The sequence below is a fragment of the Trachypithecus francoisi genome, unplaced genomic scaffold (genome assembly GCF_009764315.1).
Source record: "Trachypithecus francoisi isolate TF-2019V2 unplaced genomic scaffold, Tfra_2.0 Lachesis_group10, whole genome shotgun sequence".
In the NCBI taxonomy this organism is placed as follows: domain Eukaryota; kingdom Metazoa; phylum Chordata; class Mammalia; order Primates; family Cercopithecidae; genus Trachypithecus; species Trachypithecus francoisi.
The window spans coordinates 103,486,262-103,495,702 of NW_022681455.1; positions in this window are offsets into that span (position 1 = coordinate 103,486,262).

The window sequence follows — 9,441 nt, forward strand, 5'->3', positions numbered from 1 at the left end:
ACTGTAGAGAGTATCATCAATTGGCACAGTTCGGTCATGTATCATTGTGTCAGACAAAGGAATGTACTTCATAGTAAAGGAAATGAGAGAGTGGCCATTTGGCTCATTCCACATAGGCTCAAGTTGCTAGCCTGATGGAATGATGGAAAGGTCTATGAAGGGTTCAGCTGAAGAGTCACCTCAAAAGGGATGGCAATTTTGTAGGATTTTCCAGGCTTCAGAGTATGTTTTAAATCAATGACATTTACAAGTTGTTGTGTGTGTCCAATGTCAGGCATACACAGGTTTGGAAACCATGAGGTAAAAACAGAAGCGTTCCCACTTACCATCTTTTCCAGAGACGTGGTTGGGGAATTTGTGCTTCACCAATCCTAGGCTCAGTATTTTAGATGTCCTTGCTCGCAAAATGATACTGCTTCTGCCAGGACACATAGCAAGAGTTCTGATTAACTATTAGAGGCTATTTGGATACTTTGGGATATATCTTTCAAGATGCCAGCAAGAATTATTGACCCTGACCACCAGGAAAAAGGAGGGCTGATGTTACACAATGGGAACAGGGAGAATTATATTTACACCGAGGTGATTCACTTGAGTATCTCTGAGTCCTTTTTGACAAATGATGGTGTTAAAGAGATGAGTCCCGCAAATTCATTCTGGGAAGAGTATGTGACAAAGGTTATGTAGACCCTTCAAGAATATGGATCTTTTTCACAATGCTAGGTAAATTACCACAACCTGCAAAGCTAACAACTGAGGGTAAGAGAGATAGTAAATAGATTATTCAGCAGGAGGGCAAACACAACTTGTGGCATTGAGATGGGTTATAGCTGGCAGCTGTTCAGCTAGCACCCCTCCTCCTACAAACTTTCCCAGGAAGAGAGGTCCATCGGAATCCTGAATGGTTTCTCCCACCAGAACTGGATTCAAGCAGCACAAGGGTGAGTTGTGGTGAATCCCCTAGGTCTCTCTGAGGCCTAATGACTCATTATCCCAGTTTCCAAGAGTGCTCTTGGCACACAGCCCATGGGTTAGCCCTATTTGTGGATTACCTCCACTAAAGAAGGTCACATCTCCCAAGACCATACCCTTTCCTGAAACAGCCCATATCCCATGACTGATCCAACAGGGGTAGAAAAAATGAAATTTCGCCCGGGCGCAGTGGCTCAAGCCTGTAATCCCAGCACTTTGGGAGGCCGAGACGGGCGGATCACGAGGTCAGGAGATCGAGACCATCCTGGCTAACACTGTGAAACCCCGTCTCTACTAAAAATACAAAAAACTAGCTGGGCGAGGTGGCGGGCGCCTGTAGTCCCAGCTACTCGGGAGGCTGAGGCAGGAGAATGGCGTGAACCCGGGAGGCGGAGCTTGCAGTGAGCTGAGATCCGGCCACTGCACTCCAGCCCGGGAGAGTGAGACTCCATCTCAAAAAAGAAAAAATGAAATTTCTTGCTCCAACTTGAGATGGCATTGAGTGGACTTCTTAACTTCAGTGTTTTCTGTGAATTGCCTAAAGACTCCACTGAGACTGAATCACAGATTCTCTTTTTGCACAATTCTGTTGCCTTCTCTTTTACCTCCATAGGTATTGATTCTAAGAGCACTCTCACACAAACTTTCTGTATGACAATCTCTGTTTTCTATTGAACCCAACCTGCAGAGTCTCCTAATTGTTCTTCTTGCCACTTTGTCTCCTGCTTGCCCAAAACTCATGGCACATGCTGTGGCAATATTATTTAAAGTAAGTTACATTACATCTACTAAACATTGTAGAATTTAAAACTTTCCAGGCCAATCAAACTTCTTTCGAGGCTCTGAAGGAATGATCTTTTATTCAAGTTGAAAAATAAAATTGTAAGCCCTCAGTTGACTGAATGGACACCTTCTTGGCCAAAGGAACCCCAGCCAAACCTTGGAAGCTGAGTTCCAGGCCATGACTGGATGGGAAGCTGGACAACCCATCCCTCGCTAACTGAAATTCTACCTTCTTTTCTAAGGACTAAACAGAAACCAGCCTTTCAAAAAGACTCGACTGCTGTTTTCAACCAACCACCCGATTGCTGCCCCTCCCTTTTGCAGTTTCAACACAACAGACCAGAATTCCTTCCTGATGAGGGGCCACCAACCCTGGGGGTGGTTCTGGCTAGTCTATGGAGGATGTGCAGTGAGAGTTTTGGTGTCCTCTGCTTCACCATTTGATGTCAGAGGGCTGAAAACTCCACCTTAGATCATGCTAACACTGCCATGTTTTTTAACATTGGACCCACAGAGAGGCATGAAGCTCCACTGCACATGAGCATGTCTCTCCTTTCATAAATATCCAAAATTCCTTCTATAGCTTACTGAATATGTATATTTGGCCACCCCTTTATGCATAAATACATCCCTGTTTTATTCTTCTGGTCTTTAAAGTGGCTGCTTCTCATCCTGTCAGAATGGTGACCAGTCAGGCTGCAACCCTTTCTTAAAAAAAAAAAAGCTTTCCTTTACAAATTCATGAGTCTCATCATTCTTGAGTTGGCAAGATTCTCTGACTTCATATCACATTCATCCGCTAACTTGGTCACTAAGTACATACACACTAATCTCCTTCCAGTTCTAAGGACAGGATATACTTTTGTTTAAATCGTGGGACTTTTGCACATGCTACATTCTCTGCTTGGCGTGATATTTCAACTCTTCTTGGCTTGTTCAGCTTAACCTCACCATTCACATAGTACTTTAAATATTGTTTCCTCAGTGAAAACTTCACAGACCACCCTACCTAAAGTAGGCCTCCAAGAAATCCTATTAGTTCCTTATTTATCTTATTCATGGTAATTTTCATAGTCTATGTTTATTGTTTACATGTTATCATCTCTCAATACCAAAACCTCCATAATGCAGTAAAAAATATATTTGTAGTGACTGTATGTGTGATCACACCGCATTCTGCTACATGGCTCTTTTATAATAAATATTTTGAAGTGAATAACAGCAGCATACTGTGTAGTTATAGTCATCTCTGCTCCCAGAAAACCTTCTTTTTGACAATGCTACTATCTTTGACTAATTCCTTTCAAACGACCATAAAAGTACAGCCCATTTTAGGTTTTGACCTAATCCCTTCTCATAAACCATGTGGGTGAACACTTGTCCTCCAATTGTATTGCTGCATAACCTCCAGTGCCATATCATACAACTTTTCAAAAACTCAAGGACAGGAATCTCAGGTCATGGATCTCTGATGGTGACAAGTCCATGAGAACCCAAGCATTACTTTGGGTTGATTATATAACTGCTCTAGATCTACAAGCCTGATACTCACAATGAATCCTCATCACTCTTTTGTTGTGTAGTCCCTTTGCTAGTACAATATATAATAATAAATAATGAGGATGGGGGAAATTTTTGGAGGTGATGGATATGTTTAAGTAGTAGATTACGACGATGGTTTCTTATACTTATCTCCAAACTCATTCAGTTGTGTACATTAAATGTGCATAGCTTTTTACATCTTAATCCTACTTTAATAGAATGGTTTACAAAGAAAGGTAGTAATAAAATTCTTGGTGGCACTGACTGTTTGTAACATTACGTGGCTCTTAATTTATAGGATGTAAGGTGGGGAGTCGATTTTGTTGAGGAACATAGGGTAAAAGAGGAAACTACATATCCATGATGGTTAACTTTATGTATCAAACTGACTTGGGCTAAGGGATGCCCTGATAGCTGGTGAGACAATTCTGAGTTTGCCTGTTAGATGTTTTCAGAAGTGACTAGCATTTGAATCAGCAGACTGAGTATAGATCAACCTCACCAACATGAGTAGGCCTCAGGCAATAGGTGGAGGACCTGACTGAAATAAAAAGGCAGAGAAAGTGAAAATGTATTGTCTCTGTTTGAGGTTGGACTACCATCTTCTCCTGCCCTTGGAAATTGGTGCTCCTGATTCTAAGGAATTTAGACTCTAACAGAGACTCGAGCCATCAGTTTTTCTGGTTCTCCAGCTTGCATAAGGCATATAATAGGACTTTCCAGTCTCCATAATCATGTGAGCCAATTCCTCATAATTGGAGCAGAGAGAGAAGTTTCTGGAAAAAAAAATAATGGGTAGAATTTAGGCTCTTACAAAGGGCTGTAAACTTCTTTAGAGACAAAGGGCAGGCTGTCACGTCATCTTTGTAAGCCCAGTTATCAGCCCCATGTCTGGCACACATAAAATGTGTGAACCATAAAAACAAATAATAAGTGATGAAAAAGGAACTAATTTAAAATGATTTCTAGAGAAAGGCCAGCAAGTAAGCACTCCCTGACACAGGGAGGTGCCTTAATAGGTCCTGTGCCTATTGCACCCGGAAAGAATTGGACATATGGCTTTGAACAGCTTACTTTACAATGACTCCTTCTTTTAAAAGATACTTGACCTTTTGTGAGTGGAACTACAGCTGTCTCTGAAAATGGCAACATCTGATCCTGAAGCCTAGAATATAAAGCACCTGAAAATGTCACTCATTTAAGGTTATCCTCTGATTCTAAGAGCTTAGAAAAAAATTAATAGGCAGATGTGGTAAAGGAAACGAACAACCAGACAACTACATTTATGAATATGAAGAACAGTAACGCACGCTTTCTGCCTAAGACTTTTTCCTTGGAAGAATTCACACAGGTTTATCACTGTGGAAAATGTGTGGTCAGCTCAAGCACAGTAGAAGAGATAGAATTGTTTATCTCTTTTTAAAATACATGTAAGCAGGGTACTACATGCTAAGTGGCTGTGATAAATCATAGGATCAGTATAACTGAAGGTCTTACTGGAGGAGATTTCATAAATGGAAAGACAATTAAGGTGATGGTCTTTTATCAGGTAATCTAGGTTCAAATTCTCACTCCACTCCTTCTGATTTATGTGATCTCATCTACAAAATGGAGATTACAATGTCACCTACCCCACTAAGTCATTTGGAAAATGACTATGCACGCAAAGTCTAGCGTATAGTAAACAATAAATATTCCTACTAAATTTAAACTTCCTTCTCCTGACTGGCACATTGAAATCCATTCATTAAGACTTGTGTGAAGCCTTGTAGATGCTTCAGGAGTTTTGTGTATAGCTGAGGGGGAAGGATTACTTTTATAACATCTGCCTTGGTTAGAGGCACACAATTTTGGGGTCAAGTGTGATTATAAAGACGTTTGTCAGAGATACTTATCCAGAGATAAACAGAAGGAAAGGCAAAGACTAGGGTAGACTCAAGTAGTCAATACATAATTCTGCCTGGAGTGATCAGGAAGAATTTCTAGAACAGGAGGAATATAATCTGTGGCCTGATAGACAAACGGAACCAAAAGAAAGCTATTAATAAATTCTAAATTAATCCAGAAATTCTAACTTACCAATAGGAATATAAGAAATAAGAAAAGAAGTCCACCATTTTGGGAGCCTCTCTTTCTTTCTTTTATTTATTTTTTTGCTATCCCTTTAGAATTATTTTGCTTTTCAGCTTGATTATAGTTGACAAATAAAAATTGTACATGGTAAGGTATACAAACTGATGTTTAGATGTACATATACATTGTCAAATGATCACCACTATCCAACTAATTAACATACCCATCACCTCACAGTTAACATTTTCTTTGTGTGTGTGAGATGAGAACACTTAAAATCTACTCTTTTAGAAAATTTGAAGTATATGATACAATATTGTTCACTATAGTCACCATGCTGTGTACATTAGGTCTTCATAACTAATTTACCAACATCTCCCAGTCTCCCCCTTCCCACAACACCCGGCATACACACTTATATGTAGAATCTAAAATAGTCAGACTCAAAGAGCAGAGGGTCATACCCTAGTCCAAGTACTAACTGATACTCATAAGTTTTCAGATCCCTTTTGCCCTTCTAAACTTACAACATGAGAGATGTCATGTTCAAACAAGTATCTTTATCTTAAGAATAAAATAATATTTTTAATAGAAAATTGTTTTTATCAGCTCAGGAAGGATCCAAATCTCTCAAAGACAAGTGGTAGTAAGAATTCCATATTTCAAAATCCATTCTGAAAAGTACTAGTGGATCTGAAGAGCCAGGTACTTTAGAATGCATTTAGTTTATTAGATAAATGCTCCTAGAATTTGAATATCAGTTTAAAAACACTCTTAAGACTACTAAATTTGCACATTAGGCAAGCTGCTTCCTTTCAGGAACTTTTAAATAATAAGAATTTCAATATCTTATGACTTGTGGCTTTGAAAAATGTTTCCATTTCATTACTGTACGATTCACTCTTCTTTGCATTTATGAATATTCTAGGAAAAAAACAGAGCAGAAGTTGGACTTTTAAAAAGTTGATCTCTATTTACATTCAATTTGAATAAGCTTCTATTTAAACAGGGAAAGTAGGTTTCAAAATTTTAAACACTAATGAGTAAGAAAAATGAAGATAATGCTATGTTTATTCTATTTGGTACTAATATGGAATGCTACTGGTGGTGTTTCTTTGTCATTTTAATCCCAGAAGGCTTTTTTTCCCCTAAACAATCTCAGCCACCTGCATTCTGTTTGAGATATAATCATTCAATGTCTACAAACAAGTGATAACATTATTATGCATTTCTGTCCCTTTCATTCTTTGCAAGAGTGACAAATATTCCATTTCTTAGATCCAATAGCTCAGGCTGGGCACCAGCAGACTCATTAGGATTCCATTAATAAGCAGAGGCCTCTGGAGAGTCTAGCTTTTTCAAACCTCCGTCTATTCTATCTCCCACTCGATTTTCCCAACAAAAGCCTCTCTGGTTGGTATCTCTTTCATTTCACCATTCCCTTTTTAAAAAGAAACAATGGAAACAAAGTCCTAAGATTAGATTGGTGATATAGAAATGATTCTGACAGCAAGTGACAATGCTGCCAACCCGAAATGGGATGCTTACATTATTTATGAACACTAAATGTCACCGATTTCCCCTTCATCAGATAATTTCAGGAGACAGAACCGTTTCTGTGGGGTGAGACAGAGTATGTGTACATGTGCTGCTCCCTCCCCTCCCTCTCCACGTCAGCCCTTCCATATATCACACTGGCTCTGTGTCAAAATCTCCTCCCTGGGAAGAAAACAGGTGCACCTGACCATGTTTCAAGTTTTACTACAAGTCTCAGATCAGGTCACCTGATAGGGATGTCAAATGTGTTGTAAAACCAAATGGGACCCCCTGAAATGTGAAATCACTAGCAAATCTGCTAACTTTTTAAAAATTGTTTCCTATCCTCCCGTCAGAAGTCAATTATCAGAGGGAAATTACCAAGAGTTGAAAAGAAAAGACATTATCCCTCTGGCTCCCTGATCTATGTCTTGCTTTGGTGGCTGGGAAAGAGGGACTGGCATAATTAGAACACAACCAATGTCACCGGGAGTGTTAGTGTGAAAAGGAGATCGGAGTCCGCTATTCAGAGATATTTAACTAACATTTTCCAGGGAGCTCGAGTCTTTTTAGAGCTTCAGTTACTACGTAGTTATGTATAGATTTATTTCATATCACACTGGCTTTTATAATCTCTCGTGTCCAAGTTGAACAGTAAAACCTGTTTAAAAATCAAACATTCTATAACAGGTATCTTTTGTGGGGAAGTTTTTGCTTAATTATTGATCATTGAATATTTCATTTTCCGCATTTAAAAGGAATCCTAGAGTTATTGAAGTCTGACCTTCCGTTTGTAGGTCAGGTGCCTGAGAACCCAAGAGGTTTTCTGAAAAATAATAATTTCAGTTTCTGAAATCAGATAGGAGGCTATAAACAAAGCCTGCCTCTGGCCTTGCATTCTTTGAATTCAGCTAGAACTTAACACAGCAACAGTTACTTCTTCACCTACTGCACAAAAAGAGAACCATATTTCTACCGTCATTTAGATTACAGGTTTCAAACATATCCATAAAATGCTAGATGTTTTATAAGCTAACAGGTGTTAGCTTATAAAAATGAGCAGGTCTTTTAAAAGCTGACTTCCAATAGAGGTTTAGTCAACTGAAAAAGAATTAGGCTAGTGCTAGAGACAAATTTAAATATTATGTGACGGTGCAAAGCATATATTTACTATTTACTCTCCCTGTTAGTGTCCACTGGCTCTCTTACAGAATTTGTGGCAGATTACCTTTTTTTTCTTTTTTTGAGACACAGTCTCTGTCATCCAGGTTGGAGTGCAGTGGCATGAACTCAGCTCACTGCCACCTTTGCCTCCCGGGTCCAAGTGACTCTCATGCCTCAGCCTCCTGAGTACCTGAGATCACTTACAGAGATGCACCACCATGCCTGGCTAATTTTTTTTTTTTTTTGGTAGAGACAGGGTTTCTCCATGTTGGCCTGCTTCGTCTTGAACTCCTGGGCTCAAGCCATCCACCCATCTCGGCCTCCCAATATTTTGGGATTACAGGCATGAGACACTGCACTTTGCCCAGATTACCTTTTGGATATTATTATTCTATTTAAAAATTTTCACTACTTGAATTCTTAGTGTAGTTTGATTTGCTTTTCTTTTTTTTCTAACTTTAATCCTAATACCTTCACTGAGGTCTCAGATTCCATCCTAGGAAAGCAGCTCCCAAATCATTCAGCTTATATAGTCCTTTAAGACTTCAAATTCTTCAGGATGAAATACATACAAGATCAGCCAATCAACTGCCACTTTGCTTCCACTTTGCTTCGCCCCACAACTGCATATTGACTTCTACTAATGGTATAACTTCCTGTGTGTCATGATTCTTAAGTCTTTCTTCCTTTGCTCAGTTTTTCTAAAGATCACACCCCCCCCTTCACTCCCATTTCAGGAAAGAAGGACAGGAAAGAAGAGGGTGGGAGAAGAAGGGAAGCATCCCCTGCTCCCCACAGGGATGGATGGCTTGCTGCTTTCTTGTTTCTTTCCCCGTCAGCTACTTGTTTGTTTTCCCTCTGACACCCTTTGACTCTTGTTTTTTTTCTTCTGTTTCATACTTCTGAGAGGTAACCATTGTTACATTGATTGTTCATGATTAGAAGCTAGTGATCAGTAACCATTATCCAGCACATTTTTCTTTTCTGGACCTCATATGTGTCAGACATGTTAATAGCAATGGAGACGCAGCAATGAATGGAAAAAAAATTCCTGCCATTATCAAGCTTGCATTCCACAAGGAGATAAAAAAAAAAAATGTACCTACTGGATTAATAAGTAACTGTACTCATCTGTTCTCATACTTCTATAAAGATCTATCCGAGACCTGGTAATTTATAAAGAAAAGAGGTTTAATTAACTCACAGTTCCACACACTTAACAAAAAGCATAACTATGAGGCCTCAGGAAACTTACAGTCATGGCAGAAAGTGAAGGGAAGCATGCATGCTCTTCACATGATGAGAAAGAGATAGAGAGATAGAGAGAGAGAGAGAGAGAAGGGGAAAGCGCTACATACTTTCAAATAACCA